This window comes from Phascolarctos cinereus, unplaced genomic scaffold, assembly GCF_003287225.1.
Source record: "Phascolarctos cinereus isolate Bilbo 61053 unplaced genomic scaffold, phaCin_HiC Scaffold_9;HRSCAF=440, whole genome shotgun sequence".
NCBI classification, from domain to species: Eukaryota; Metazoa; Chordata; class Mammalia; order Diprotodontia; family Phascolarctidae; genus Phascolarctos; species Phascolarctos cinereus.
This window is the reverse complement of record NW_027556402.1, coordinates 85890272-85917004: the sequence shown is the minus strand read 5'-3', so window position 1 is coordinate 85917004 and position 26733 is coordinate 85890272. Positions and strand designations below refer to the sequence as shown.

Here is a 26733-nt window from a genome sequence, read left to right as displayed (position 1 = left end):
AGGAAGGAAGGAATCAATGAAGTAGGAGAACTTGGACATACAAGAATAAAAAGCCATGGTAGAGCAAGGTATAAGAGGAGCTATCAGAGGATAGCATGAGTGGAAAAGGATTAGCCTTGACAAGGAGGAAGGCTAAATCTTTTTCAAATTCAATCTCTTGTGAATTTACATAGTGATCTAAAATATAATTATTCAAGCTGTCTACCATCATATATGAAAATGGCTAGATTCTTTCCCTTAAAAGTCTGCTTAGTTTTGGGATCCCTCCTTTGATTATTAGCAAAACTTCAGATTTATTTTTGGTGTCTGTTTTTCCCCAATAGGAAAATATATCATTGAACTTCCTATGCGTAGCTTTAGGAAACAGCTGATTTTCTTTTTTTTATTGCTTACCTACCATAATATTTTAGTCCACTTTTGTCTTATATACTAGAATCACCATGGCATCACAATTTTAAACAAACCAAGACTGCTTCCTGAATGAGTGAGGAATCCAGGCATTTGGTATTTCTGTCAGCACCTTTCACTGTACTTGTTTTAAAACTAAAATTATGGCTGTTTTTTTTTTCCAGTGTTGGAATATTGAGTAGTGGCCCCCTGATTTGACCACTGTCGTAGTTGGCAGATACTGCCAAATGGCCCGTCAGGTGAAAGTAAAGCATATCCCATAAAAGGCACTTGGGAAACCAGTTCTTTTCAAAGTGTTACTGATGTCTCCTGATTTTATACCACAGTATACAACCCTCCTATATATAGTCTTGTAACAAAGAAAACAGTTAAGCAAAATTGGTACCCACCACAACTGTATCTCAGTGTAGCCAACATTCCACACCTATGGTCAGTTGCCCTCCTTTCCTACATCTGTCCTACAAAAGAGGAAAGTATATTTTGTCATCTTGGACCAAAATTGGTAATTACAATTAATCAGTTTGGTGGCCCTTTTTATATTATGTAATGATTGGGTGTATTATTCTCCTGGATCTGATGGCTTTGATCTACATCAGTTTACACAAGTCTTCCCATACTTTTCCGAATTCCTTATATTCTTATGATGTAATTGTATTCTATTACATTCTTATACCAATGTTCATTCAGCACTTCCCCCAGCTAATGGGCCACAACTTTGTTTCCAGGTGGTTTTTAAAATTGTTTGTTTTGCTACCCCCAAAAACTGCTTTCATAAAGATGGAACCTTTGTTTGACTTTGACCTTCTCATTCAGCTATAGCCCCAGTAGTAGGATTGCTAGGTTAAAGGTTATGAGATTAGTGATAATATATATGTATATGTGTGTGTATGTGTATGTATGTATAATTCCAAAATGGTAAACCATTTCTAAAACAAGGCTCAGAAAACTTACAAAGTCATTAACCCTGCATATCTTCACAGAATAAGAATGGGTCTATTCATACTCTTAAGAACATAATGAATTTGATGTAGAAGGTGATAGTTATATTTTAATTGTTCTAGTTTAGGTTACTTTTTAAGAGTTGTAAATGAGTCCAAGTATATTCCACAATATAGTGTATTTGTCAAACTTTTATTTATCAGCAAATCATTTGAGCTTATACTATCAGCAGTAGTAATGGCAAGTATGTTTTAGGCATTTTCAGTAATAGCTCAAGAATATTTGACTAGGATTCTGAATCTGTCCATCAATAATATCTGAAAGTGCTGGTACAAAAGATTTTTATAAACCTCTTAATGGCAGAAAAATCAGCAAGAATTAAGAAGGCAACTTTTTTTTTTAAATTTGGGGGGTGGTTAGGCAATGGGGTTAAGTGACTTGCCCAAGGTCACACAGCTAGTGTTACATGTCTGAGGTCAGATTTGAACTCAGGTCCTCCTGACTCCAGGGCCGGTGCTCTATCCACTGTGCCACCTAGCTGCCCCAAGAAGGCAACTTTTCAAGTCCATCCATCTCTTGGCCTTTTTAGGATTCTGTGGAGCATGAATTTAATTCCTGCTTTTACAATGCTATTTATCTCTGTGATAGTTCCCTGTCAAAATATCCAAATCCAAAATAGCTGACTCTGCCATTTTCTTTCCTTGCTTATCCCGGTGCCCAGTCAAACTGTCTTGAATCAGAATGCAAATGGATGATAAATGATAATCTCACAATCATCATAGGATGGGAGTTACGTCTATATTTTAAGTTTCGGGTTTTAGAGATGGCGAATGGGAGTTATGTCTACATTTTAAGTTTCGGGTTTTAGAGATGGCTAAATCTAGGGATGGGGAACCTATGACCTCAAGGACACATTTTGCCCTCTAAGTCCTCAAGTGCGGCCCTTTGACTGAATCCAAACTTCACAGAACAAGGCCCCTTAATAAAAGATGCTTTCCTAAGTATCAAGTGTTTGTCCTCACCATTGAGATTCCAAACTTTTGATTTCCGCCCCAGGAAAGTCTGGGGTAGAAACTCCTCCCATGGATTTTGGTCATCAACTTTAAAACTCATCTGTAACTTTTGTCTTAAAGAGTTGGGTGGGGTCCAGAGGTTAAGTGATACACAGCTAGGATTTCTTAGCAGCAGGACTTGGAACCCAAGTCTGACTTCAAGGCCAGCACTCTAGCTCGCACCCCATGCTGTCTCTCTGCATATGCTTTACTCAGGGGAAATTTTAGCTCAAAGAAAAAATATGTCAGTCTACCAGTTGTTTCCTCTTGAAAACTTTCATAAAGGGCAATTGCATTACTTTCCAAAAACTGAAACACAGATGACAAGTCAGTCACTATAAAAATGCAAACATTAAACAGGAGAAAAATTTTAAGAATAAATGCCCAAATTTAAAAACCCAGAAGATCAGTTTGCTTCAAAGAAATTATTCCAATTTAAGACTACTATTTGAGTTACCATGGGTAACCAGTAATGACACACTGGGCCAGCCCTGTGCTAGTAGCTTGGCCACCAGTCCTGGTACAGGGTCTATGGAGAAATATATACAGTGACAGTGTACATCAAAGACATCTCAGAAATTTTCCTTGGTCACTGTCTCTCAGGATGTCCATTCGTTCATTAAGTATCTTCATTTCTATTACCCCTATTTTTGCCACATACTCCACCACCCAAGAAGTTTGCTATGCTTTTAAATCTCTTACCATTTTTAATCTCTGTCCTAGAAAGATGAGGTAGAATTTCCTCTTTAAGGACATACTGCCCCAAACTCTTTTTTTTCAAATTTTGTATTATTTTATTGAAAGTTCTCAAAGGTTGTTTACTTTTTCTTCTCCACATCTTGCTCTGCAGCCTCCTTGGCTTGTTTTGCTCGGATTCCAAAGAGACGGGCATTGGCCAGGGCCATTCAAAAACTAGCAAATGCCTTGAAATTCTTCTTGTCTTCAGTGATGATGTGAGCTTTCTCTTTCTTGTAGACATTTCTGATGGGCATAACTGGTCCTGTAAGTTGGGTTGCCAACTTGAGTTCTTCAGCAGAGCTATCTGCCTTCTAGGGTGCAGATGGCTTCCTTGGAAAGAGGATCAGTTTGGAACAATATTCTTTCAGCCACTGCACATTTGCCTGGAGAGACTCTAGACTTATTTTGGCGACTAGGGTCCACAGAGATACCAATGGTCTATGCCACTTTTTTATGGATACCAGCCACCCTAAGCTCTTCCAAGCTGAATCCTCTACCAGCACATACTTTGGTGTGGTATCGGACAGTAGGGCACCTCACCATGGGCTGGATAGGATCAGATGCAGGATGAGGAGCAATTTAACGTGCTTTTGCTTGACAGGCCTTTCGCCTTCTGATCTTCCTGGCTGGCTGGTTAAACCACTTGGCAATTCGTCTTTGCCATTCTTTGTGGAAATAGGGCTTCAGAATCATGCCATTTGGCTGGGTGCCGTGGCTGCTTAGAGCTCTCCTCACGGGCACCTCAGCCGATCAGAAAGGCTGCCCCAAACTCTTTGAAACTCTTAAGGCAAGTTGTTACCCTGTCCCATATCCTTTTTTGTGTATCACTTAAATAAGTGATTGTGCTATATGGGGATCTACTAAAAATTCCACTAACAACTGTTCAGATTCATTATGGTTTTATATTATATTAATATTAACAATTACTATTAACAATTGCTATTAACAATCTTATTTAAATTTTTCCATATAAAGAAGCCTTCAGGTAAACTAGCATATTTTTCCTTGAGTTAATATTTCCCCATAAGTAATCCATGTATATTTTAATCCTATGTGCTTGCTAAGTATGTATCTTTGTTTTCAAGGAGAAATATATATATGTGAGTTACTGGGTATACATTATTGCCAATTTCAAAAGATCCTTGGCCTATTAGAATGTAAGTAAAATACATGTCCATGAAAATACAGTCTAGTTCTGTGGATCCTGGAGAAAAGTCTTGATGACAGCCCTGGTTTAGAAAAGCCCACGATGTTTTCCTTCTCCTCTTCTGCCTCTTAGGATTCTTGGTTTTTCCTTTGAGAATTACCTCAAGTGCCACCTTCTGTTGGAGGCTTTTCCTGATTCCTCTAGCTGCTGGTGCTTTCCTTTCCAAAGTTACCTCACATCTGTTTTGCTCCTGCACGCGCCTACATCTGTGGATGTGTTTTTTTTTCCTGTAAAATGGAAGTTCCTTGAGGGCAGTGACTGTTTTGCTTTTGTCTTATCAACTCCAGTGCTTAGTAGGGTACCTGGTACACAGTAAGTGCTTAATATATGCTTGATTGAATGTTGATCTGGAAGAACTCTCATAGCACTTTTATGCATCTATCATATTCTACTTTGTGTTAAATTTACATATGTACATCTCTATGGGATGTACATATCCTCTCTAGAATTTTAAGCTTTGTTAGGACATGGGCCATGTCTTACTCATCTTTGCATCCCCTTCAGGACTTAGCAAAGTACCTTGCGCAGACTAGTCTCATAGTTGGTTTGCAAAAGGAAGGAAGGAAGGAGTAAGGGAAGGATCTGAAAAGATATTCAAGAAGAGCACAATCAAATTTGAATCACACAGTTTACTATGAAATGTTTACTTAAATCTCTAGAGTTTTCATTATAACATAATCCTGTACTTTGTATGGATAATCTTGACTTTTCTGTAGCATTCTTAATATGCATTGATTTAATATCCAGTACAGATTGCTAATAAATGGTTTAATGTACTTCATTGAAAAAATCTAATATTCATAAAGTTGTGTAGCTATATTGTTAACATCTAGTCATTTGTAAAATTAGCAATATCTATGAAAGGAAATTCTGCTATACAGTAGTCTTTACTATGTTCTTTGCATGTGGTTTTCTCTTTGTGTGTGTGTGTGTGTGTGTGTATGTGTATGTGTGTGTGTGTGATGGCTTTTGGAATTTCTTCTGACTTTGAAGTGATTAACTCAGCTTTTCCTCAACATTTAGTGTAGCTGAGCTTTCAGTAATAATCATATCCCTTCTATCTTTTGCTACTTGGATCATTTTTTTAAATTCTTCACTTCTAATTATGTAGATGATTCCAAAAAATCATGTATCCACTGAAATGTTTAAGACATTCAAGCTTTGGGGAAGAGAGACCAAAGTTTAAAGTATTTGAAAGTATCTGAAAATAAAACTTTCATGCATTTATATTTATATCAGGTTAGTCTGGAACTGAAGGTCATCCTCTAGAAAGGTTCCCATATGTCTGGTATTGACTTTCACCACCTCGAAATCCAGCTCTCTCTCCATGTGTGCCTGGGGTGATCCTGTGAAAGTTTGAGAATACGCCTATAGCTTGGAGATCTACCTGAATTCTCAGTATTTTCTGGAATTTTTTAATCTGTTATCATGAGGCCTTGAAATATCAACATATTTTACTGAGTCAGGAGAATTAGCTCTTAGGACATTTCCTTTGTAAACCTTAAAGCTCCATTATAAATATGAGCCGTCATAATTGTCTTTATTTTTATATGGTCTCTGGGGACCCTTGAAGCAATAAAATTATATGGTTCCAAACCTATCCCTTACTGATCCTCCAGTTTAAAGCTATAAGGAGAGGAAGAAAAGAGTTCTCATCCAATTCTTATTTCTCACTATCTTCTTCCCAATTTCCTAAAAAGAAATTGTATTGATACTTTTAAACATATTGCTGTTACTTCCCAATATTTTCTCAACCCTCTGCCAGTAGAACTGTCACTGATAAAAAGCATAGTTAATCAAAATGAGTCAACATATTGGCCAGAATGGAAATATGCATCTTATTCTGAGCATACAGTCAGCTTTTGTTATTATTCAGTCATTCAGTCATGTCTGACTCTGCGGGACCCCGTGGACACCAGGCAATACTGTCCATGAGATTTTCTTGGCAAGGATACTAGAGCAATTTGCTGTTTCCTTCTTCAGTGGATCACCTTTTGTCAGAGCTCTCCACTATGATCTGTCCATCTTAGGTACATGTCCATCATTGAGCTACAGACTCTATCCCTCTGCCATGACAAGGCAGTGATCTAGGTATAATCTACATGTCTGCAAAGAAGAGCCTCCCTGTCTTCTTGCCTTATAGGAGGCTAACATTCCCAAAGATACAGAAAATGGTACCCTAGCCTAAAAGAAAAAAACTAGAGTGATGTTGCTCATTCTTCAAATAAGCACAGTTTTAAAAATCTTAAATTACAGGCTAATGTATAAATCAGGAAAAATTATAGGAACTAAAAGCATTTTTTCTTTTAAATTCCACATACTCATTACCCATCAGCTGTTGAGAGAGGTGGTACAAGAGATATGCCGTTGTGGCATATGCATTTCGGCATCCAAAGGCAAGGAGGATGAAGACTGTCTTATAAAACTTGTCTCTAGCTTTAAAAAAACATGCCTGATATTAAATTGATGGGGAGAATTAAATTTCCAGGGAGAAATTCCAAATCGAGTGAGGCTTGCCGTTGCTAAGCCACATACCTTAATAAAAGGCTTCCTTATAACCATTTCTGGGTCTTTTCACATGGCCCTTGAATATGCTGAAATTTGAAAAAATTTTGGTGATTTATGAGATCGTGCAAATATCAGGGCAATGCCTTTAATTTGCTGCCCAAAGACTCCACTTTTGCAAAGGATATAGAAACCAGAGAGGCATCAGGCTAAGAGAAGTCTGTAACAGTGATAGCATTTTCCAGAATAGCTGTCATGCATGGGTTAGGAAATCAATATGGGAGAGCCCCTTTGGCCACTCAGACCATAAGGTCAGTAAGTATGGTGACCTGTGTGCCTCTTCTCCTTCCCTACCCTCTCAGCAAAACCTCATAATCTGGTCTTTCTGTCCTAACTTTTGATTTACTCTGTTTAACTCAAATCAGAACTATTCACATATCTCCTTTCCAAGGACTCTTATCCTGTTTTTATTTGTGGATGTTCTACTCTGAATATGCAAGTTTCTCATTATGTACCTGGATTGCATATTATAGGTGCTTCCTGGTCCTCACACTGTAAGCTCCATCTCTAGTCTCCATATCCTTGTAGTAAGCTGTTTCACCTTCCTGAAATGCTCTCCAGCCACCTCTCCCTCATAGAATCCCTGACTTCTTTCAAAACTCAGCTCACCTCATCTTTGATCATCTCTCTGCTAGTGCCTTTCCTGCTCAACTTACCTTCCATCCACTCTCTAGGTATCTTATCTGTACCTCTCCAGATTCAGGTGGTCTCCCCCATTAGAATTTAGTGTAAGTCCCTGATGGCAGGGACTGTTTGCTTCTTCCTCGCGTCCCCAGAGCTTAGCCCAGTGCCTGGCACATAGTAAGTACTTAATAAATACATGCTGATTGATTGGTTGTTATTACAGTCCTATCCCTCTGTCCTATGTACACATTGAAGAGTTTTTAAAGTTCTTAAGCATGCTTCAAAGGCCCCCTAGTTACAGACAACCTTGTGTCAGGGCCAGCCCTTTAATTCTGTAGTCAATACATTAGCATTTAGTAAGTGCCTATAGTGTGCCAAAATTCTTTTGCTGCTCATACAGCATATGTTGTTGTTGTTCAGTCATTTCAGACTCTTCGTGACCCCAGGGTTTTCTTGGCAAAGTTAATGGAATGGTTTGCCATTTCCTTCTTCAGCTCATTTCTTTTTTTTTTTGGTTAGGCAGTGGGGTTAAGTGACTTGCCCAGGGTCACACAGCTAGTTAAGTGTTATCTGAACTCAGGTCCTCCTGAATCCAGGGCCGGTGCTCTATCCACTACGCCACCTAGCTGCCCCTTCAGCTCATTTTACAGATGGGAACTGAGAGGCAAACAGGATTAAGTGAGTTGCCCAAGGTCACACAACTAGTAAGTTTGTGAGGCTGGATTTTAACTCACAAACATAAGTCTTCCTAATTCCAAGCCCTGTGTTTTAATCTGTGATGCCTCCTAGCAGCCCCATATAATATATATATGTGATGGAATTATTATTACTTACATCATACCAGGCAGTGCAGTAATTACAGTGTTGAATTTGGAGCCAGGAAGACCTGAGTTTGAATTCTGCCTCAGATATTTACTGGATGTGTGATTCTGGGCGAGTGACAACCTCTCTCAGCCTCAGTTTCTTCATCTGTGAAGTGGGAATGTAAGCGTATCAATTGAGATAATATCTATAAAGTGCTTTGCAAACTTTAAAACATTATATAAGTAGTAGCTATTTTTATTGTCATCTGGAGACTACAGGTCTACTGTATCTTTTAAGGGATATAGCTAGGGTTGAAGTTCATATAATATTTTAGAACTCCTACAGAAGAGCAAGATGGAAGTTGGTATATGAGATATGGCCAAATTTAAATGAAAGCATCTATGAAGCAACAAAATTAAAGAATGTACTGTAGTTATGTTTTATCTAAGTATATAGCAAGTCTGAGCCCGAAAAACTGGCAACAGCTTACTGAGCCTCAGCCACCTGAGACATTTCCTGTGCTGCAAACAATGTTACGGAAATTGAATTTCCTTGCCAAATTTACCACACCTTGCTAAGGTCTGGGCATCTCTACTATTGCCTAAAGAATAATTGGAGCACATCAAACAAGATTTTGCCTTTGAGAAAATAATTTTCAAGAGAAGGCAGTGACTGCCTTTGCATAGTTAGGATATATGTGAAAAACAGGGGAAAGTATAAATGATGAGGGGTAGGCATTCTTGTTAACGTCTTTGAAAATGAGCCTGTAGTGGACTATCTCAGATAAACCCCGGCCATTTGGAAGATATACATGTTGTATCTAGCTGCACAAATCAATACCAGAAACACACTGACAGAAGAGGAAGGAGCCTTCTTGCTATGGATGTAGTCCTGCCCTATCCTCTGCTGGATCTTACTGTGATCATTCTGTAGTATTTTTAGATCCACAGCATTCTACTTTTTAATCTGAACTTTATAAGATTATCTAAACTGTGAGTGGGGAATTTTCCCAATTAGGAGTCAGGCAAGAAGCACCCCACCCACCCAAGCCTGCTTGGCTAATGTAGCAATATTTTTTTTTAAAAGCAAAGAAAAAGTTTGGAAATCTTTCCAAATGTTTAAAAAAAGAAAAAGCAAGCAAGCAATTCTGTCTCAGCAGTGATGTGGTAGGAATGCTATTGATTGAGAGATGAGAAAGTGGCTCACACCTGGACAGTCCTATTTGCAGATGGTTAATTCTCCACAAGTGAGCCGTGATACTCTCACTGCTTATTTATCAGTCTTTCACTTGGGAAGTCAAATGACATATCTTAAGAAGTAGTTATGTTGGGGGATCCTCTGGTCTTCTTCATTAAAGCCTTGCCAACTCATACAAAGCAGAAAATGGTTATTTCAAATTAGTAGAAATGTGAAATTATAAAACATTTGTTGCAGTTTTAATTTTTAAAACTTTTTCTACTAGCTCAAACTGGGCAGCTAGGTGGCACAGTGGATAGAGTGCTGGGCTGGAGACAGGAAGATTGTCTTCCTGAGTTCAAATCTGGCCTCAGACACTAGCTATGTGATCTTGGGTAAGTCATTTAACCCTATTTGCTTCGGTTGCCTCATCTGTGGAAGTTCTGGCCTTGACTCTTTCTATATGATACTGAGCAAACCAATTAACCTCCCTGTGCCTGAGTTTCCTAATCTATGGAATGGTTGTTGTGAGGAAAGCACTTAGCAAACCTTCAAGCACTGTATGGACCATGATTATTATTATTATTGTCACTATAAAATATTAATCAAGACCTTCAGGAATGCTAGATTTAGATTTTTAGATTGTTATAGTTTTTTCTTATTTAACTTTTCAAAAATTAGTGTGTCAGTTGTTTACATATAAACAAATGTTTCTAAATTGCTTGCAAATTGCATTCAAGCAAACCCTTTGGAAATCTTATACTATAAATTTTCTTTTCCCTCCTTTTATAATTCTTTTTCACAGATTGGAGAGAAAGCTAAGGCTTCAAATTATCACTGATTTTTGATTAATGGAAATTTTAATGTTCTTTTAATTTATGAGAACACACTTCCACCACAGATTGATTGTCATAGATTGATTGTCATACTCTTTCCCCCAAAGATTTATTATTTTATTGCTTCTTTTTCTTATTAGCTGTATTTTTTTTTCCCATTTCATTACGTAGGTACTCCTATAATACGAACTCAGCTATTAAAGGATTCACATTTAATGCTCTAAAAGCCCCAAGAGCCACGTGAAATTCTCAGTGTTATAAATAATTGACTTGAGTTCATAGAAATAGAGCTGGCAGAGACCTCAGACATTACATTGTAAAACCCTCTCATTTTCAGAAGAGGAAACTGAGGTCCACAGAGGTCAATTAAATTGCTCAAGATCCTACAGGAAGTAAACAGCAGAGCAGGAATTTGTACAGAGATCTGACTCCAAACCAAGCTATCTTTCCACTTCACTATTTAGGAAGGACCTCAGTAAAAAAGCAAGTATATAGTTTTGATCTTCCCTAATATTTAAGGATAGCCTTTATTTTATTGGCAATTAGAGTTGAAGTGAGTTGCTCAGGGTCACCCAGCACTTATTAAAGTATCTGAGGTTAGATTTGAACTGAGGTCTTGATGGCAAGGCCAGTGCTCTATCCACTGAGCCACCTAGCTGCCCCAGGATTGCCTTTAAAAGTATTAGATTTGATGTCAAGAAATCTGGGTTCCATTGCCCACTTTGCTACTGCCTACTTGTGACAAATTGTTCAATCCCTCTGGGCCTCAGTTTCCCTCATCTATAAGAGGAAGGGGCTGGACTACAAGACTTAAAGTTTAATCTAGGTCTAAAAATTTTTATGATTCCTACATTTGACATTTGAGATTCCCTTCCAAGGTAGCCTAAACACTGTTTTCCTGTTTGCTGTTGTTGTTTCAGTCATGTCTGACTCTTGGTGATCCCTTTTGGGGTTTTCTTGACAAAGATACTGGAGTGGTTTTGCCAATTCCTTCTCCAGCTCATTTTACAGATGAGGAAACTGAGGCAAACAGGGTCACATAGCTAATGTGTCTGAAGCAGGATTTGAGTTCCAGGCCCAGAGCTTTATCCACTTTGCCACCTAGCTGGCCCATTCTCCTGGACATTCTCACAAAATATTCTTTAGTTATTGTAATAAATCTGATTGGTAAATAAAGGATTCCTTTAAATATGGAAAGAAGATATGAAATTATTGTGGGAGGTTCAATTAACCTCCCTAAATCTCAATTTCTTATCTTTAAAATACAAGTAATAATATTTTGACTACCTAACTTCCAGAGTTTTTGAGAAGAAAGCTTTGTAAATTAAAATATTATTCTGAGTTCTCACTTTTTTGCCACCATGAAGTTATAAAGACAGACTCCTTTGTAAACAATACTAAGGGTACTGCTCTCAAGAGGAGTACCTATTGATATGTCTTCAATTGGAGACCTGTAGCTTGAGGTTGGCATGACACATGTCCATTCAATTAGATGGCAGCATGTGCTGCCGTGGATTTTTTAAGGATCTCTTCCAGTAATTAAGATGACTGATAAACATTCTCTAGGATACTGTCCGTTAGTCAAATTCAGTATGTCAACATTTACCTGTGCTAGAAATTCACAGGGTTAAGTCAGTGAAGTGCTACTGACATGGCAACTTCATGTACTGTAGTTAAACTTGTTGAAATAGGTATATTCTCTGGAATGAAGAGGCTTGACTTGCTCTATAATCACGTATCTCCAACCTATGGAGCAGGAACTCCATTTTTGTTTAGTAGCAGCTGTGCAACTGGGCACTAGATGGTACACTGGATAGAACACTGGGTTTGAAATCAGGAAGACATGTTCATGAGTTCAAATCCAGCTGCAGACACTTTTCTATCTGTGTGACCCTGTTTGCCTTAGTTCCTCATCTGTAAAATGAGCTGGAGGAGGAGATGGTAAACCATTCTGGTAACTTTGCCAAGAAAACCCCAAATGGGGTCACAAAGAATTGGACACAACTGAACAGCAAAGTAGTAGTAGCTGTGCAATTAGCTCATTTAGAAAGTTAAAGTGACCACTCCAACCATATCATTGTTTAAGATGCATGAGTTTCTGGGTGTGAAGAGAAATCTTAAAACTAAAAAACCCATCTAAGGTGGGGAGTCATCATAGAATCCAAGCATTCAGAACCCCTAACACCACACTATGCTACCTCTCAAGAATGTCTTAGATTCACAAAATTCATTCCAAATATTAATTAGAATATCAAACAAAAATATGCTAATAGACATTTTAAATGTTTAGAAAAATCAGACTATTATGTGCCAGGCAATGCTTCGAAATAAACCTTTGAACTCTGACCTGAGACAAAGGGTACAAAGATAGTTTTAAAGCCTCTTTTCTTCTGCTCAGACTCTGAAGTATGGTTGACTTTTCATTTCAGTACAGACATAATTGAACTTCCAGGAATTCCAGCCCGGGAGTAGTTTCAGTTAATCAGGAGATGTGGGGAGGGGGGGCAGAAAAGAGGGTGGAAGTGTTTCCCAACTCTTCCTGCAGGGTGTGAGAATTTTTTTACTTGGAGCAGCATATGCTGATTAAACCCTTACAATTGCAGCTGACATATAAACATAAATTAGACCTAACCTAAGTGATATTGCTCCATTTTTCTACACATTAACGTCCATCCCTACTTGGATAGTAACAATTGACTTTTGTCTTTGAAGTTCTTTGGCAAGAGATAGCATCTGAGAAGGAGATAAACTAATCCCGGAGACAGAGCTCATATGTAATGGGTTCCAGACTTCAAGATGCCAATTGTGCAAGAGTTTCTTCTAAGACCTCTGGGTCATGTTAATTTAAGTTCAGGATGTTTTGTTGTTGTTTGCTTTTTCAAAAGAGAGAGATCAGATTTTTCTTCAGCATGCACAGCAGCAGGGAAAAGGATAATGTTTTAAGATGAACTCTGGAGTGGCTGAGCAAGTTTACTTACAGGAGGTTGGTCAGAGAGACAGAGAGGGAGGAAGGGAAAGTGTATACTTTGGCATCTGGCAATTTTTCTAGTAACAATGCATTCATTGACAAACCAGAATAGAAGCCTTCGTGTCTGTTTTTAAGGGACTGAACTTTATGTAGGTTTGAGGTTTCAGAGTTAGACTGATGTCAATGTTAATTAACATTTGCAACTGACCTTTACCTGGATTTATTGATTACCAACTATTACTATGAAATGATAAAGGCTTCAGAATTCCTTATTTTTTGTTCATTAAAAAAATCTTGATGTATATATTGTGCTCATTAATATTTTAATATGTCTCCATTGTATAGCTGATCGTGAAGTTGCTAATGACACTTTGTGGAGTGGGCTTTCCCGTGAAGTCCTATGACCTATGAAGTCATCACAAATCCCTAAACCTGTTGCTTTATATATTTAATTGTACAGTGAAGCCTTATTAATTTTGGTTTTGCTGAATTGGAATTTGTAGTGATTTGAGGGATATAGACTGTGAAAAAATTTTTACTTTTTTACTATGTAGGAAAATAAAAGGCGAGCAAATTAACAGTGTAAACAAGGTCCTTTCTTCAGAGCTTGAGAGGATCCAGGATCTTAAGGGAGGATTTTTATCTATGACCTTGTAAACCTCCTCAGAGGAACTACTAAGGAAAGAGGAAACCTTCTAAGTAAGGTAGAGGGGGATGTGCCCAAAGAACTATAGATAAGATTAATGGGGGAAATATCTAAACTATTTTGAACCATGAATTCATTTACAACTTAATACTAACAATAAACTGTTAATTTGGCAGTCTACTATGTCCTCTTCATATTCTTTTTTTTTTTTTTTGTTCCCAGCCTGTGATTCAATCAGTGTGGGGAATTTCCAAGTATGTAAATTTCCCTAACTCATTGAAGATCAACCACTCAGTGGGAAGTTAAATGATTTGCTTACTATGGGCTGTGTCAGGGGCTGACCTTGAATCCAGACCTATACATACTTCTATTTATCAGTTCTTTCTCTGGATGCAGATAGCATCTTTCTTCATATATCCTTTACAGTTAATTTGGATATTTATAATAGTCAAAATAACTTCTTCACTCAGTCCTTCTTAAAACAATATTGCTATTATTGTATCAGTGTTCTCTTGGTTATGCACATTTCACTCCCCATTATTTCATGCAAATCTTTCCTCGTTTTTCTACCATTATTGAGCTTATCATTTCTTACAGCATAGTGGTACTCTGTCACAGCCATACACCACAACTTGTTCAGCCATTGGGTCTTCATGACTCCAAGGTCAGTACTCTGTCCCCTACTCCACTCTGCTTCCTCTCTGTACATAGTAGATGATTAATGTTTCCGTAAGTGACCTACAATGGAAACAAAGTTAAAAACTTGCATCTCTTTAAAATAGTTCTTAATATGTGAATTAAAGTCTATTTTTTCTGTCATTTATTACAAAATTAATACCATTTCAGGATGCCTTTTACAAATTATATAGATTGAAAAGAGTGTTTATTAAACACTATGTGTCTGGCACTGTGCTGTCTTCTAGCAGAGCTTTCCAAACTTATTTGGCCTACCACCCCATTTTCAAAAAAATTTACTCAGCACACCCTGTAAGGTTAGGTTAACCTTTATCTTTATTCAGTGCTCCCCAGTTGCACTGAAGGTTATCACTGCCCTCCCCATTGTTCAATGCCTCCCAGGGGGCAGTATCACCCACTTTGGGAACCTGTGTTGGAGATACAAATAAGAACAAGCAATGCAGTTCCTACCCTCAGGAAGCTTAGATTCTAATGGGGGAAGACAAAACAGCAAAATGGGGAGTGGGAAGAAGATAAGGGTGGGAGCCTTAGTGCAGGCAGCAAAGAGTGTAACTAGGATCTCTTGATATTAGGTAATTTACCTGCATTTATCCAATAAGTTACTGTCCAACAGGTAACTGAGGTTCATTTGCCCAAATCCATTTTGATATGGGAATAGGGATTAGGGAGCACCAGTGATTTCATTGGTGTAAGGAATTCCCAAGGGAGGAAACTTTCCTCTCTCAATTCCAATTAGCACCTTCTCTGCAATTTATAGTCTCGGAATCAATCAGTGGTATCAAATTCAGATATTAACAGGGGCCACTAAACCTTATACAAGGATGCCTAAGGAAACATATTGACTTAGAAATAGTGACATGTTAATATTATTTATGTTGTGTTGTATTTTCATTGGTTAAATATTTCCCAATTACATTTTAATCAGGTTCCAGGAGCACTCAGAATTGTTGCCTCAGATCCCTCTGACCCCAAACACCAAGAGGTTAAGTTATCTGCCCAGGATCACTCAGCCAAAGTGTTGGACATAGGACTTGAACCCAGGTCTTTCTGGCTTCAGGGCTGTGTCTCCATCTACAATACCATATGATCTATCTTAATATTTAAAATACTCTATTCCTTTTTCCTTAAAAACAAAAAAACTTGCTGTTGTCTGATATATAGGTCTTTCATATATAAAAAATGTTGCCACTCAGCCATAATCAGTAGGACGTGTCTTGAATTATTTTTCTAGTTGTGAAGAGGGAATACACAAAGCTTTTTACACTTTCCTGCCTCGTCCTTCCTGTAACTCATGACAAACAGTCTGCAGGATGATCTGATGGAGGTATAGGTGTCATCATTGGCTAAGGAACAAATTTTTCCTGTGGGCAAAGCTTAACTGGCCTGTAGGTGGCCACTTAGCCCTTATTAGCACTGAAAAATGTTTTTTTTCTCTAATACTTGTCAAGATGGATTGAGGAGAAATAACAATAATAATATTTTGTATAAGTCCATATTCTGTTGGATGACCTTAAATATTGTAGAGCTACAAGTCTATAATTATCCCTTCTGAGGAGACTCAAAAATAGTATTCTCATTTACAAATGGGGAGATGGTCGTCAGCATCTTTCAGAATGCCTCCACTAAACTTATGTCAGAAAATACGACCAGAAAATTCAGTCTTGTAATTCAACAAGAGGGTGGGTTTCTCTTCCTATTTTAACATACTTTCTGAATAAAATTCTAATTTTAGGTAGTAGTAATTGCATGGGTTCCATGGGTATCAGAAACAATTGGTTCTTGTACTCTGTCACCTCTTCACCACATAAACAGTACCACATTTTTCCCCCCTGTTCTTTCTCTTAACCCAATCTTTCCTTCCTTCATTTTTCTCCTTCCTGTCTTGCTCACTTCTATTTCTGTTGACCCATCAGTGATGCAAGAAGCCATTGGCCTAACAAGTATATTTAAACAAACGCACAGACATTAACCTCCTAAAGTGTCAAGAATATGCAAGACAGAGATAGTAGAAATGGAAAGCCTGGTAGACTTGAAGTCGGAAAACCCATGTTCAAACTAGTAGCTAGCTTCCATCTCCATAAAATACGGATGATAATACTGGCACACCTTCTCTTCTCATCACTGCTTCCTGGCTACCTCATCAAGTCTCATTGAGAAGCCTTTCCCTGGCCCTCCCTAATGCCAATGCCTTCCCTCTGAGATTATCCCAGTTTATCATGTATCTGTCTTCTTTATGCGTAGTTGTTTGCTTGTTGTCTTTCCCATTCCTTTGTGAGCTCCTGGAGGATAGGGGCCTTGTTTTTGCATGTCTTTGTATCCCCAGGGGTTAGCACAGTGCCTGACGTGTAATAGCCACATAATCAACACTTGTTGAATTGATCATAGCAGTGTCCGCTATTATAGAAGTGGGAGTTGTAATGGTTGGGTGTGACCTTTCCAGGTTTACAACTCCATGATTTAAATTCTTTATGCTCTTTTTGTTCATACCAAGCCTATTACTGCTGAAGGCACTTCACTCTACCATCCTGATAGGCATTAATGAGAGTGTCTAGAAACTAGTCTCTTTTCTCCCTCACGGATAAGAAAACTGCTTGCACTTCCAAATCTTTAAATTCTAGGTCTCTAGCACTGACTATCTAGCATAATGATCTAATTTTCACCCCACCCTCCCAGGTAAGTCACAACTGTATGTCAAAACCTTGAAAACTTATTCCAGTAGTCTTGTTAAGAAGATGGTAAAGAGACTTGGTGTAGTGAAATTTCCATCAGCATATTGTAGAAGCCAGATTCTTAACTGGGGAAGTTTATCTGGGAGTCATCTGCCTCCAAGTATATTAGATTATGACTGTGCAGCTGAACTATGCTAGAGGTCAGAGAACCATTATCCTCCCATAATCCTTGTGGAGAAAGAAACCTGATATGTTTGTTTATTTAAGGCCACATTCTGACGTCTTGATACCACAGATATGATGATGCACAATTTCAGAGTATGAAAAAAAAATCACCTAAGATGGAAAAACTGATCAAATTAGATTTTTTTTTACTTTGGCAATGGGGGTTAAGTGACTTGCCCAGGGTCACGTAGCTAGTAAATATCAAGTGTCTGAGGCAGGATTTGAACACGGGTCCTCCTGACTCCAGGGCTGGGTGCTCTATCTACTGTACCACCTACCTGCCCCCAAATTAGATATTGCAAGAGGCAGAGACAGATGGATAGACAGACAAAGGGGGTGGGGAGAAAGGGAATAGAGAGACAGAGAAAGAGAAAGACAGAGAGTGGGGGATAAGGGAGAAGGAGGAAAAGAAAGAGAGAGGGAAGAGGGAGGAGAGAAGGAAGACAGGCAGGAAGAGGAGAGAGATAAAGAAGAGTCAGGACCTGGATTTGAATCCTCCTCTGGCTATTGAAGAGTAGGTATTTAATATCTATAAGGAGATAGTTTACATATTTATTAGGGAGTTCATATGCATATTTCCATTATTTTTTGTCATTGATTGACCTCAACATGAGCCAATTAACAAATGTGCTTGTAGAATTACTTCTTTGTCTTTTACTTGACCTTGGACGTGTCATGTATATAAGATCGTGAGCAAGAAGGAACTCTGACTTCTATGGGCCTCAGTTTATGATTCTTCATTGTGTTTATTAATTGTTCATGTTTTCCAAAGGAAGCAGTGCCAAGAGTTTCACATTTTTTCACATTTCTTTAATGTTCATTTTCATGACTTAAGGGAAGGGAATAAGCATTTATGTAGTGCCTACTGTGTGCCAGGCACTGCTAAGTGCTTTACACATATTATCTCATTTAATTTTCACAGCAGTCCTGCTATTATCCCTGTTTTACAGTTGAAGAAGTACAAGTTAAGTAACTTGTCCAGGTTACACAGCTGGTAAGTGTGGCTTTCCGACTCCAGGTCAGACACTTCTCCCACTGTGCCACCTTCATACTTCAGAAACCCTTTTGATCAAATAGCAAAAACCTTTCCCATTCTTAAAGGGAGAAAGCAATAGTCAACTAATGGTATTAAATAGAGAGTTCAGATGTCGTGACATCTGACAAAACTATTTATGTTTACTGTAATTTATGTTTATTGTTACTAGCTCTGTAATCTTATTTTTAAAAATGTACAGAGGGCATTTACACAAACTTGTTTTTTCAAGTGCTATAAGTAACCTCTTTTTCGTGTGTGTGTGTGGGTGGTGTGTGTGTGTGTGTGTGTGTAATTTGGGTAAAAATGATCTGGACCTGTGATTTCATTATGTAGACTCTCCAATCACGCAGATTGGTGCCTCCTCAGTAACCAATAATTTGAGAGAATTTCATGGGGCACTGAGAGATTAAACAACTTGGGACATAAGTCATATATGTCAATAACAAAAGTCCAGGTATTCCTGACTTCAAGTCAAGCCAACAAGCATTTATTAAGCCCCTACTAAGTGTCAGACACTGCACTGAGTGCTGAGGATACAAAGAAGAGGGAAAAAAAAAAAGAACAGTTCCTACTCTCAAGATGCTCACAACCTAGAGGAGAACAAAACTATGGACAAACTAGAATTATATAGGGTAAATTGGAGATAATCTCAGCAGGAAGGCATTAACAGTCAGGAGGAACAGAAATAGCTGGTAGCAGAGGGTAGAATATAGCTGAGATGCCAGAGAAGCCAGGAGGCAGATGAAGCAAGAAAGAACCCAAGGCTAGCCTTCTATCCTCTACCAATGTGTATGTGTGTATATACATATATAGACAGAATGGTGCAATTTTTGAAGTATAAAAGAGGAAAGAGCTGATAGGGTCATATATTTAGAACTAGAAGAGCCCTCAGAGCTCATTTAATCCAATTTGTTTCACAAACAAAAAAAAACCTGAGGATCAAAAAGGAGAAAAGTTTGTCCCGGGTCACAAAGTAGGTCAGTGGCAGGGCTCAAGCTGGAACCTGCCTTTTCTGACTCCCCTGTTGGTGTTTCTTCCCTACCACTACACTGTCTCATAGTTCTCATTTTTACTTATGGAAGAGAAGTTACCAAAAGCAATGAGTGTGTGGAATTATTAGGGCCTATGTGTCTCTCTCTTCCCTTCATTCTAAAGACCATGTCTTGCATTTTTAACATGTCAACAATGTCACGGACCTAATTATACTTTTGTATTGTGTTTTACAAATACTGGACAGGTCCTAATATAGGTTGAGCTTTTCTCCCTTATCTTCTTGTAGGAAGCTTAAGTGGAGACTTATAACCTGTATTTGTTTTTCATTGTGTACCTATACATTTTCCTTTTATTTATTTGTTTTTTTGGGGTTTTTGGTTTTGTTTTAGGCAATGGGGTTAAGTGACTTGCCCAGGGTCACACAGCTAGTAAGTGTTATATGTCTGGGGCCGGATTTGAACTCAGGTCCTCCTGAATCCAGGGCCAGTGCTTTATCCACTGCGCCACCTAGCTGCCCCTTACATTTTCCTTTTAAAGATAGAATTTTAGGAGTATAACCTCTATACTGATCGATTTAATTAAATAAGAGAGCATAGAACTCCAAAGAGGATACTTAGAATGAAGTTTTAAAATTTCTGTTTTCTGATAAGTACTTTGAAAAGAAAAAATTAAATATCATGAGTTGACCTACTATCTAGTCCAAAAAATGCTTCACAGATGCTCTCTGCAGAGCTACAGGCAGCCCCTGGAGTTAGGTCAGGAATAGGTCTTCTGCCAATTTCTGACATAAATGGGGAGGATGGGAGAACCAAGAAGGAATGAGATAGCAGTATTGTAACAGAAGGTCCAGGATTTCTGGGTCCTGGTCTCTGATGTTGTTCATGAGGTGAAACTGCCTTCTAGGCATGCACTGGTAGGAAATGACATAATCCCGACATGCCACTACTTAGGTCAAGTGGAAGCTCTTCTCACTTGTCTTCTATATATAGTAAATTAACTTGCATAGCTATGCTGCTAGAATAGATGAGAGAGTACAAAAGAGAATGCCAGTGGAATTTTTTCCACAAAACCTCATTTTTAACAAATGTGTTTTCTCTGTTTCTAAGATGACATTGTACCTGGGGACAGCCCTGCAAGTCAGGAGCAAATCAACACAACAATTTACAGAGCAGCAGTGATAGAATTCTGTGCTCATCAGCAATTCTAGCCAAGATGCATTATGACCTGAGCTTAATTTATGCTTAGCAAATGTGATCGCACAAGGTTTCACCATTTTATTGAGTGTCACTCTAGTCCCCTTCCAATCAGTCTTCTGAGGAGAAGGAAAAAGGAATGAAGATGCTGCTAAAAAATCATCTGAAAAAGTAAATTCAAATGATGTCAGGTCTGAAAGGACTGAGCCCAAGAGGCACTCTAGCCCAACCCAGTTTCACAGATGGAGAAACTATACCCAGAGACGTGGACTAACGAACAAGAGGGGACCTTAGAGATCATCTAGGGCAAAGTCTGGGGAACCTGTGGCCTTGAGGCCGCATATGGTCCTCTCGGTCCTCAAGTGTGGCCCTTTGACTGAATCCAAACTTCACAGAACAAATCCAAAGAGGATACTTAGAATGAAGCTTTAAAATAATTCTGTGAAGTTTGGATTCAGTCAAAGGGTTGCACTTGAGGACCTAGAGGGCCACATGTGGCTCAAGGCCACAGGTTGCTTGACTTTTTAGGCTAACTCCTTTATTTTACAGATGAGCAGACTGGACCCAAGAGAAGGAAAGCCACTCATCAAAGATTGCAAAGCCAGGGTTGGGATCCACATCTTCTCATTCATCCAGGACCCTTCCCACTATGCCATCAAAATCACATAGCTAGTTAATGGTAGAGCCTCTAACTACTCCAACACAAGGGTCCTGACAACTGGTCCAAGGTTCTTTCCGCTGCATCAAATTGCCTCATCATGTTAATTTGGAAGATGGGGTAGATTGAGACATTTATATCATAAGTAGACTATAATAGCCAAAAATCATTCAGTTAAGCAAATAGGCAACCATGGGGGCTACAAGAGTGAATAAAACTAGAGTACCTGTCCTCAAGAAGCTTAATAATGCATTAGGTGGATTAGAATAGGATCTTATATACATATATTATATATATGGTATTATAGTATAGTATTTTAAGTATTATAGGTGAGTTATAAAGAAAGTACGGTGGAAACACAGGAAAGAGAGAGATTATTTCTAGCTTGGGAGGATGGGGTGGGCAAGAGGGAAGTGGAGTCAGAAAAGGCTTTAAGGCATTTGAGTGAGCTGGCTCTAGGATTTTTTTTTTTTTTGGCAGTTGGGATTAAGTGACTTGCCCAGAGTCACACAGCTAGTAAGTGTCAAGCGTTTGGTCTGAGGCCGAATTTGAACTCAGGTCCTCCTGACTCCAGGGCTGGTGCTTTATCCACTGTACCACCTAGCTGCCCTGGATCTAGGATTTTTAACGGGAAGAGATAAACAGGAAGTATTCAAGTCAAGAGCGTAGCATAGGCACAGCACCTGGAACATGAAAGGGTTCTGAGAAAGCTCATGGTTCCATTAGGCTGGAGCATAGATGAAAGGTTATGGTTGAGGAAACTAAGGAAGACAGTGGTTAAGTGACTTGCCCAGGGTCACACAGCTAATAATTGTCTGAGGCCAGATTTCAACAAACTCTTCTTGACCCTAGCCCCAGTGCTATATCCGCTGCACCATATATTTTGCCACTTTGGTAGGAAGAGCTTTCTTTCTGTGTCCCAGTTGCTGTGGCTGTAGTACTTATAGAAGTCACCACATTGCATCTCCACACTGTTCTGATTGGCACCAGGGTAGAGAATAGTCATAAGTAGCCATTCCCTTCTTTGTGGGAAGAGAGAGGAGAGTCTAGTTCCTTTGTCACAGGAATTCCACAGAAAGTGGAAGGAGGAGACTGGTACCCAGGACTGTGCCACAGTGGGATCAAAGGAAAGGGAGAGAAGGATCAATAAGTTTTAACCCTGCTGCCTGCCACTGCCTTTCTACAATACCCCATCAATTGGAGGAAATTTGCCCCTTGCTTTCTTGCTTTGTCTTTCTTTCTTTGACTTGAATTTGAAATTTCTTTTCATTTAAAAAATGTAGATGGATTTGTATGAAAATTGTACTTATTCAATAATTTTCACCATTGCTTTATGAGAGGGTCTTGTGTTCACCCCAGTGGGATAAGTGGGGCATGGGCCACAGTTTAGAAAACTTTGTGTCAAAGTGCAGCTATTTCACACACTCCTTCTAAGACATGACAGCTAGAATCCCACAGAGGTGAAAATAAGACCCTTTTGACAGCCCAACTTAGGTCGCCGTATTTGTCTTTCCTTTGTAGAAAAGATCAAAGTAAGGCCCAGGTTTCGGTGAACGGAAACCTAGAAGTAGGAAAAGGAAACCTACTAAGAACTTTTATTTGTGCCAAAATAAGATTTAGCCTAGAAGGGGCAGTCATTTTACAAAGGAGAGAAAAAAGAGACAAGAGAAATGACTTTTTCCAAGATCATAAAAATATTAAATGACAGAACCAGGATTTGGACCTGAGTCTTCTCACTCCAAACTACCCATCTTTCCTTTCTTCTGCCTCTTTGCAAAAATGAGTAAGAAGGCATTATTTGCTGTGGTTAAGTTCACCCTGGCTGTTGTTGATTATCCAATAATAGGTCTCTGTCCAAGGCTTACTTGCTCAAACAAGCTTATTTGTTTAGGTTCTGATGGCTCAGAGTGAGTGTAAATAGCAATTGTTTCTGTTCTGACCAGTAACTCAAAGGGTCTTCCCCTCCTAGATTGACTGTTTTGTGAAGGCAAACTAGGCCATCTTTTGCCTCAGTTCTTTTTTTTTTTTCCTGGCCTCAATTCTTACCTAGCTTAGCTTAAAAAGGCCAAGCTCTCCCACTGCAACCAGGGCCATTCCCAGTTGTCCTGACCTATAACTTGACATTGGACCCCAATGACTCTGGAAGGAGAGAGTGAGGCTGATGATTTTGCACAGCTCTGCCTCACCTAGATCCAGTTCAAGACACTCTCCTGCTGTCATCGATCTTCTTCAAGAACAAAAGGACAAACAATAACAAATTTCAAGTAATCACAGTATATCTATGATCTTTTTTTTTCCATTAGTAGTCATGGAATACATTTTTATATTAATATCATTGAGAACCTTTTGGCTTATTTACTGTTCACCCATTTCTCATAATAAGCACAATGGTGAACTTATGCCAAGACTAAAGGCTACATTTGGATTGGAGTCAGCATATTCGTGGCTTGTTCTTAGCTTTGCACTTAAGTTATAGAAGGTTAATATTTTCAAGAAGAGTTTATTCCTTGATTATACTTATTAGTGGTTTACTAGGAGTCCACAATTAAAGAGGTAAGTGGAGAGCCTACTATCAAAACTGCTATTTCCCAACCAAGCACCATGATTCAATTCTAAGACTTTTTTTTGGGGGGGGGGTTAGGCAATGGAGTTAAGTGACTTGCCCAGGGTCACACAGCTAGTAAGTGTTATGTGTCTGAGGCCAGATTTGAACTTGGGTCCTTCTGAAACCAGGGCCAGTGCTCTGTCCGCTGCGCCACCTAGCTGTCCCTAATTCTCAGACTCTTCCAAGCATCTACAGTAATCACAAGAGCTCAAGAGGAATAAACAGTAAAGGATAGAAGAGAATAGTTTTGGTGTTATGGAAACATTGGTGTTGAGGCAGCTCAGTATATCCTAGGGTGAAGAAAATCACTCAGTCCTAAAATCACTAATAGGAGCTTTTAGTTCAAGTGCGGGGGAGTATCCCTTTCAAGGTTTTGATCAAAGCATTCAGAAAACACTACTAGGGTTGGCATTCAGGGACGGGGGAGGAAAGGATTCTTGTTAGCATCCACATTTTTCTTAATATCTTCAAGCTTTGGTGCAGTTTAGAATGTTATAGTTTTATTTTAGATACATCCCAACCATATAGCTGGTGAGGTACTTCACAAGAGTTTGTAAATCTTAAATTTCATGTGAAAAACTAAATCAATACTTTGACATGGAAATACCTAGTTGAAGGAAAGATATGTCTTTAAACTTCATCATATTTTGCTAATATTGTTTGCTGTCAGTCAGAGACTGAATAGTGAAACTTAATCGACTTTGGATTAAACTTATATGGCAAATCTTGTGTTCGTAGATATAAATATAACTCATTTTAAAGCACCTGTCAGTGTATAAGACAATTTTCTTAGGACTGGTATGTGAGTGAAGTAGTGAAAATATTATCCCCATTTTACAGATGAGTAAACTGAGGTTTAGAGATAGTAAATGCTGTGCTACAAGATTTGAAATCAAATTTTTTGACCCTAAGGATGGTACTTTTTCCAGTCCAGCCCATTATAACTCCTACTACTCAGTAATTATTCAATGTGCAAGCATTTATTAAGAGCTTGCTCAATGCTAGGATACAAAGAAAGGCAATGTGTCACCGTGACTAGACACCTTTAAAATATATAGAACATGGAACTCAAGTCATTCTCTTCCATGACCTTCATGTTGATTTTTGTTTACATTTTCCATGGTGGTAATACTGTGTAGTGGGGCAGCTAGGGGGCTCGGTGGATAGAGTACCAGGACTGAAATCAAAAAGACTCATCTTCATGAGTTCAAATCTGGCCTTAGACACTTACTAGCTGTGTGACCCTGGGCAAGTTGTTTAACCTTGTTTGCCTCAGTTTGTAAACTGAGCTGGAAAAGGACATGGCAAACCACTAAGAAAATCCCAGATGACTGAACAACAGCAAACACTATGTAGACCAGTACAATATAGTAAAACTCTGAAGAGAGAGGTTGGTTCTCTTCTGAGCATACCGTAATCTTAAAAAAAAAAAAGTTCCTCATTGAGAACCAAACTTTGATTGTTTAGAGCAAAATGTCAGGTTTGGAAAAGATTACCTAATAAGGAAGAATGATGTAATGTTTATGGAGGGTGGCCAGCTTCTCTCCATTTCTTTTATTTATATTAGCTGAATTCCAGGGGGAAATGCCCTACAAACCATGAGTGCTGCTAACTATATTTAGCCAAACTAACTTAGTAATACCAGGAGGCTTTGTTTATTATAGACTCATCCACCCACCGTAAGATACTATTCCAGGCAGCTTGTTTTTGCAAAACACAGTTGATCGAGTGCAAAAATGGCATTTCTTAAGTGATTACCTGTTAGAATATGTTTAGCTTAGATATTTTTCTCTGAGATACTGATGCCTAAGTTAAAGGATAGAAATACTTCATGCTGGTACTCTTACTCAGCTGTTTGATAAGGAATATTAACTTTAGGGATCAGTGAGGGATGCTTCTAGCGTTTTAGGATGGAATGCTGTGTTTGGGACTATGCTGTACTTTTGCTACGAGACCATCTTATCCCAGAAGTTTTATACCATAGTCTGAAAACATTTAGGTTTTCTGCCTCTCCTATATAAAAGCAAAGCCCCTACTCTATAATTATCTGAATGGAGGATAGCAGCTGGGTGCAGTGGGAAGAACATTGGCTCTAGTGTCAGAGGAACTGGGTTCAAATCCTGATATATTACATGATCTTGAGCAAGTCACCTCAGTTTCTTCATTTGTAAAATGAAATGCTTGGACTAGATGGCCTATGTGGTCCCTTCTACCTCTAGCTCCACGATGCCATGAGTGACAAGCTACTTTTTTTTTTAACCTTTGCCCAGTTTCCTCATTTGTAAAGTAAGAGAGTTAGACTACATGGCCTCAGAGGTCCCTTTCAATCTAATGTCTTGACTGTTGAACAATCAGAAGATTCTTTGCCAGTGACACGTCTTTGAAAAAGCTGCTGACAAAAGTGACTGTGTCTATATAAATTGGACCCGTGCAGTAACCTTGAGTGATGTAGTTGAAGGTAAAATCTCAGTCTTCTCTTTTGAAGCATAACCTGTTGCCAAAGGGACTATCCCTTACCACGCGTAAAGAAATGTTTTCAATGTTGGAGGTAAGATTTTCCGTATATTATCAATGGCTGGGGAAAGTTGTTAACATAGAGGATATCTAAAACATAGTTGCCTGTTATTGCTTTAGAGTCTTGTCTGTTTATCACTTGCTCAGGAACCAGCTGAACAAGAGCAAATAATACCTTGCC

At 38.7% G+C, this 26733-nt stretch overlaps 1 protein-coding gene and 1 pseudogene across 3 annotated transcripts in view; one reads left to right on the top strand and one right to left on the bottom strand.

Moving 5' to 3' along the window:
* PALLD (palladin, cytoskeletal associated protein) overlaps positions 1-26733 on the top strand; it is a 545699-nt gene that overhangs the window by 431850 nt on the left and 87116 nt on the right. The window lies entirely within an intron of this gene.
* Positions 1639-6906, bottom strand: LOC110215980 (large ribosomal subunit protein eL13 pseudogene; annotated as a pseudogene).